The sequence below is a fragment of the Oratosquilla oratoria genome, chromosome 43, assembly GCF_046742065.1.
Source record: "Oratosquilla oratoria isolate Oo_2021 chromosome 43, ASM4674206v1, whole genome shotgun sequence".
Classification (NCBI taxonomy): domain Eukaryota; kingdom Metazoa; phylum Arthropoda; class Malacostraca; order Stomatopoda; family Squillidae; genus Oratosquilla; species Oratosquilla oratoria.
In genome coordinates, this window is record NC_134819.1 from 34,002,156 (window position 1) to 34,009,655 (window position 7,500).

Here is a 7,500-nt window from a genome sequence, read left to right on the forward strand (position 1 = left end):
TATTTATTTATCTATTTTTTATTCATTGATTATTTAGTTATTAACTATAATTAATTTATTCATTTATTCACTTGTTTATCTATTTATTTTTACTTACCCATCTATTCATTTATCTGTTTATCCATCTATATATTTTTTCAATTAATTATTTACTTATTAATTTGTTTACTTAGCTATTTAGCGATTAAATTATTCATTTCAAAATAAATCAAAGAGCGGGGCGCCCACTTAAGATTTTCGTGACGCCTCACGTTATCATAAAATATTGATTGATAGAAATTTATCATTTTTTTAACTGAGTTACTCTGTTTTTTTTTCAAATAAATGTGTTTTATGTGAAGTTTCTACTATGAAATAATATTTATTTTCATTTATCATTTTATTTTTTGCTTATTTTTTCTAATGTAAAAATTATTTTTTTATATACCATGCGGTTTTTGTTTTTGTTATTTTTTGTGAAATTGTGAATTTCAGTGTGGCCCTTGCACTGAAAAGTTTGCCCAACCCTGGCGTCGAGTTCTGCATAAGAATTAATGCGTGATAGCAAAAGGATGTCATGACTAGCTACTTCGCAGAGAGGGGAAAAGTTAATAACAAAAATATTTAGGTCATGTTACTATACCAAAGATTTTTTTTTAACTATACAAAGAACAGCTCCATTATGAAAATAAATCATCTGATAAAAGATAAACAGATACTGTGTTTCCAAGTCTCGACAAAGAAATGTATATTTTCTCAAAATAATTCATTGACGATTAAGCAAGGTGGCAGCTTCTGGTACGTTCTCTACGAGAGCACTCTTCTTCTTCATCTTCCTCCTTTTCATCTTCCTCATCTTCCTCCTCCTCCTCTTCCTCCTTCTCCTCCTCGTTCTCCTCTTCCTCCTTCTCCTCTTCTTCCTCAGTCCTAGCTTGATTAGATTTCTCTGCCTCTCGAACTATTTCCTGGGAGACACAGAAGTTCAACAAGTCACTCATATCCTCAAGGTTGAGGTCCGGACGAGTGACGACCCCGCAAAAAAAAAAAAAAAAAAAAAAAAAAAAAAAAAAAACAGAGAATCTTCTTCGTCAAAGACGTCCTTCATCTCTTCTGTCTTTTGAGTCTTTTTTTTTTTTGGGGGGGGAGATTTAATACCTTCGCTTGTTCAACCCCGACCCTTAATCCTTTTATCCTTACCTTTTGTGGGGGTGATTAGGGTATTGAATACATTCGTTTTATGTAATCAGTACTCTCAGGACTTAATTAACATCCCCAACGACCCAGAGCCATGTTGTTTTCATATATAATTTAGTGCAAATTTCCACTAAAGGAATATATCTAACAATTCTTACAGATTCATAAAAAACAAATAAGTGAATAGATGAATGAATCTGCAAATTAATAAATAAATAAATAAATAAAAACAAATAAATAGATAAGTAGATATATAGATAAATGAACAAGTAAATGAATAAATGAATAAATTAATAAATGAATGTATGAGTAAATGAATAAATGAAGAAATTAATAATTGGATAAATGAATAAATGAATAAAACAAATGAATAAATGAATAAATGAATAAATGAATAAATGAATAAATGAATAAATGAATAAATGAATAAATGAATAAATGAATAAATGAATAAATGAATAAATGAATAAATGAATGAATAAATGAATAAATGAATAAATGAATAAATGAATGAATGAATGAATGAATGAATGAATGAATGAATGAATAAATGAATGAATGGATGAATGAATGGAATAAATGAATGAATGAATGAATGAATGAATTAATTAATTAATTAATTAATTAATTAATATCAAAAATGAATAAATTCATAAATGAATAAATGAATAAATGAATGAAAGGATAAATTTATAAATGAATGAATGAATAAATTCCTAAGTGAATGAATAAATGAATTAATATATAGATAGAATAAAAAGTGGCTAACATTCACCCTGACTGTTCATAACAAGAGCAATCGCATGTTAAGCCGCGTCCACACTTGTTGCATTTCCACGTATCGCATCATCTTTGCGTACCACCTAGTGATACGATACGGTGCAACAGGGTATTGTACCCCCTTGTTGCGTATCCGCCTGTTGTATACGGATACGCAACATGTGGGTACAATACCCTGTTGCACCGTATCGCATCACTAGGTGATACGCAAAGATGATACGATACGTAGAAATGCAACAAGTGTGGACGGAGCTCTACACAAAAGGAGGTGATTTGTGTCGTCCTGTCCACTTCCCCTCGTGACATCTCGTTCCAACCCACTTCTTCTGCAGTTGCATACCAGTCACTGTACGACGATGTACACAGGATGCAACATGCTGTGGACACACGGAAAATGCCCCATCATGTTTCCGTCACGCTGTCTTTTGGCAAACTTGTTCCAGTGCTCCACTTTAAGCAGTCTGCAGTTACAAAAAAGTTGAAAGCCCCAGCAATATAATAAGTGCAGAACCATTAGTTCTTAAAACACACACACATATGCATATATACATATGTATGTGTATGTATGTGTGTATGTATGTATGTATGTATGTATGTATGTATGTATGTATGTATGTATGTATGTATGTATGTATGTATGTATGTATGTATGTATGTATGTATGTATGTATGTATGTATGTATGTATGTATGTATGTATGTATGTATGTATGTATGTATGTATGTATGTATGTATGTATGTATGTATGTATGTATGTATGTATGTATGTATGTACGGATGGATGGATGGATGGATGGATGGATGGATGGATGGATGGATGGATGGATGGATGGATGGATGGATGGATGGATGGATGGATGGATGGATGGATGGATGGATGGATGGATGGATGGATGGATGGATGGATGGATGGATGGATGGATGGATGGATGGATGGATAGATGGATGGATGGATGGATGGATGGATGGATGGATGGATGGATGGATGTATGCATGTATGTATGTGTGTATATACACAACTTTAAACAACACATGTTACCAAGTAAAAAGTTTTATAATTTTTATATTAGATAAAAAAAATTGACCAGTCTTTTTCTTGAAAATGAAAGACTCAAAGGAATGAAAATGGAAAACATAACGAGAGGGGATCTTTTAGTCTATACATCATTTGCTCTTTTGTACAGGACAGATGGTTATAGTAAAGATTGTTTCTAATATAATTAGTACAAGTAGTAGTAGTAGGAGAGGGGCCAATGAACTGTGTCTGTGGAAGACAGACCCTGCTGCTTCCACCACACAGTTCCAATAGGATGGAGAGGTCGTAATAAAGTAGTAGAAAAAAAAAAAGTAGTAGTAGTAGTAGTAGTAGTAGTAGTAGTAGTAGTAGTAGTAGTAGTAGTAGTAGTAGTAGTAGTAGTAGTAGTAGTAGTAGTAGTTAGTAGATTTTGAGCAGACGGTGGTATACAGTAGGATAAATGAACTTTTGTATTAGGCATTATTAATAAAAAATAAATGTTGTTCATGTTTTTGTTGTTGTTCTTCTTCTTCTTCTTCTTCTTCTTCTTCTTCTTCTTCTTCTTCTTCTTCTTCTTCTTCTTCTTCTTCTTCTTGATGCTGTTGTTGTTGATGCTGTTGTTGTTTATGCTGTTGTTGTTTATGCTGTTATTGTTATTGCTGTTGTTGTTGATGCTGTTGTTGGTGTTGATGCTGTTGTTGGTGTTGATGCTGTTGTTGTTGATGCTGTTGTTGTTGATGCTGTTGTTGGTGTTGATGCTGTTGTTGTTGATGCTGTTGTTGTTGCTGTTGCTGTTGCTGTTGCTGTTCTTATTCTTATTCTTGTTCTTGTTATTGTTCTTGTTGTTACTATTATCATTATTATCAGTGTTTGCTATAGTAATGTCAAAAATGTGAATATAATGGATAATATTTTCTAACACCGACGCCATCAATGTTTCTTCTTCACCTACCCTCCTTCCTCCTCATTCTCGTCCTTTCTTTCCTCCTCCTCCTTCCTCACCCCTCTCCTCCTCCTTCACCTTAAATGATAGATCCTTCAGTAAGGGCGAGAATAAGAACAGCTGAAGTGTTTTTTCGTTCCTGCAGCTGTCAACAAACGGACAAGAGGAGTCATCTAACGTTAGAGAAGTTGTGTAGAAAACAAAAATAAATTAGATAAAGGGACTCACAGAGAGAAAGGGAGAGAGAGAGAGAGAGAGAGAGAGAGAGAGAGAGAGAGAGAGAGAGAGAGAGAGAGAGAGAGAGAGAGAGAGAGAGAGAGAGAGAGAGAGAGAGAGAGAAGAGGGAGTTAACTAAGCTAACGGGATTTGTTTAGAATGTGAAGAAGAAGAAGAAAAAATAATGGAGGTGCGTGTGAGGGAAGGAGAGCAAGGGGGAACGGTTGAAAAACGGAGTCGTTTGAAAACTTGAGAGGAATATCGACAAGTTGGAAAAAAAGCGCGGGAAAATGAGGTTACAGAATACAAGCGAGAGAATTAGAAGAGTTAGTTAAAAATAGAGATAGAAAGGATTGTTTGGGCTTTGTTAGAAAAAGAAAAAGCGCGGGAAAATTAGGTTCCAGAATACAAGCGAGAGAAATAGAAGAGTTAGTTAAAAATAGAGATAGAAAGGATTGTTTGGGATTTAGAAAAAATTATAATATGTGGAAGGAGGAGGGGGAATAGGAGGGGTACTTTGGAAAAATATGGAAACGGGAAAATAAATTGACAGAAAAATTATGAGAAAATAGGAACAAGAATATTTACCGACGTCAAAAAATAGGAGACAAGAAGAACTAATGTAAAGAGAGAGAGAGAGAGAGAGAGAGAGAGAGAGAGAGAGAGAGAGAGAGAGAGAGAGATAATACTTCAAAGAACACAACGACGAACATACTCTGTTGATTGAGCCTCATTTACTATCAGACATTTTTTATCCCATTCCTTCAATCAATACTTCACAAATTACATATAATTATAATATATTTACCTTCAGACAATTCCCTCAAGATGGGCATCTTCACACAAACCAAAATATTTGATGAAAAGAAAATACAACGAAATTTGAAACAATCTCCCACCATTGCACATTGCATCGCCTCCCGAGTCGACTAAAAAAACATTAATTTTCAAGTGAAGCCTCCACCTCTATCCAAGCTTTAAACCCGTGATTGGCTCGTTATTTGACATCCTCTGATTGGTTGAGTCAAACTGCATTCCTCCTCTGATTGGTCAAATCACGCAACTTTGCAAAAAAATACAATTGGAATAAGTTGCGTGAATGATTACATATATGTATATATACATATATGCATACGTGTGTGTGTGTGTGTGTGTGTGTGTGTGTGTGTGTGTGTGTGTGTGTGTGTGTGTGTGTGTGTGTGTGTGTGTGTGTGTGTGTGTGTGTGTGTGTGTGTGTGTGTGTGTGTGTGTGTGTGTGTGTGTGTGTCTATGTGTGTGTGTGTGTGTGTGTGTCTATGTGTGTGTGTGTGTGTGTGTGTGTGTGTGTGTGTGTGTGTGTGTGTGTGTGTGTGTGTGTGTGTGTGTGTGTGTGTGTGTGTGTGTGTGTGTGTGTGTGTGTGTGTGTGTGTGTGTGTGTGTGTGTATGTGTGTGTGTGTGTGTGTGTGTGTGTGTGTATTCACTTGGTCTTTGGATCACGTGTTGGACTCGTGATCGACAGCTATTTCCCTCCTGGAAGAGAGCTCAGAGCTCGTAGGTCCGATCTATGGGTAATGCTATGACCTTGCACACACACACACACCCAACTCCCCGCCCACGAGAGTCAGAGTAACGACCCGAGGCGCAGCGGTACCGAAATAATTTCGGCCCTGGGCAGGATTCGAACCAAGAACTGCGGGCCACTATGGTGGCAGTTCAGCGGACCACTATGGTGGCAGGTCACCGCTCTACCAACTACGCCACCGAGTCGTGTGTGTGTGTGTGTGTGTGTGTGTGTGTGTGTGTGTGTGTGTGTGTGTGTGTGTGTGTGTGTGTGTGTGTGTGTGTGTGTGTGTGTGTGTGTGTGTGTGTGTGTGTGTGTGTGTGTGTGTGTGTGTGTGTGTGTGTGTTTGAGTGTGTCTTCGTGTGTATCTTATATATATTATGCATACATATGTGTGCGTAAGCGTGTGTGTGTGTGTGTGTGTGTGTGTGTGTGTGTGTGTGTGTGTGTGTGTGTGTGTGTGTGTGTGTGTGTGTGTGTGTGTGTGTGTGTGTGTGTGTGTGTGTGTGTGTGTTTTATGCGTGACCGCGCTAGCTTGCTTGCTTGCTTGTATCTGTACTTGTGTATGCACGTGAATATCCACCCACACGAACATGTCTATCAAACCAGTTAATAAATAAATAAGCCTATGAAAAAAATTAGTTTGAATATATACGTATTTCGCTGAGGTACAACACGTCCAATGGAAATGAGTTTAGCCTGGGATTAGGTCTGATGTTGGAAGAACCATCAGACTGGGTCAGGTCTCGATCGGTTCCCTCTGGATTTCAGGCAAGGTCACGCTACAAGTCTGTGTCCCATAATTCCTATGACTTCCATTGACGCCGTTGGTGGGCCAATGGTAAATATGTGCCACATGCATATTCCGAGTAAGAACAAATAACCAGTTCGAAGAGAAAATCTTACCTTTCGCACTGTGAACAAAATTAAGCCAGTAATAATTCATCTCGGCGCGGACCAAGGATTTTTTTTGGGGGGTGGGGGAGGCTTAAGCAAGCATGCAAATTAAATCCACAGTTTCCGTGAGGATTTGGAAAATACTCTCGCTGCATTTCCTACTCAGAATTTGATCCTGCTTTTGAAATGTGACCTATTTACTTATGGTAACTTGGTTTCCCTACTGGACTTTTGAGTATCGTTATATGTACGAGTATATATATATAACATATATATATATATACATATATGTATACATATATATATATATAACATATATATATATATACATATATGTATACATATATATATATGTATATATATATATATATATATATATATATATATATGAATGAATACAGATCTGAAACGAAATCTCTTTTTACTGTTACACATTTATTTTCACTCATACATCATTTTATCATATAATTATTTTTATTGATATTATCATCTTATTTGTTTATTTATATTATCTATATATCTATTTCGTGTTTATTATATTCATACTTATTCATAAAATCTCAACTTTAACATCCAGAGGACAAAAAATTTCTTTACCGCATTTTGTTCATAGATGTATTGTGTTTATTATTTTGTATGAAATTGGTAGTTTCCGACGAGGCTATAAAAAACACCAAATATAAGGACAAAGATTTTATTAGTATAACGTTTTGTTTGTTAAAGCTTTATCAAGTACATGACGTGCTTAGAGACCCGTGACGAGGGAAACGGTCTGTTAATACAGGCTCCTTCCTTTTATAGGTCGTTTTTCTTTATCTATATCTTCCTCCGGACAATTTAATTCATCTAAATCAGCGTTTCTCAACCTTCTTCCCCTTGCGTAACCTTTGAAATAAATTGCATGTCTCTAGGAACCCCTGCGCAGAAAAAAAAAA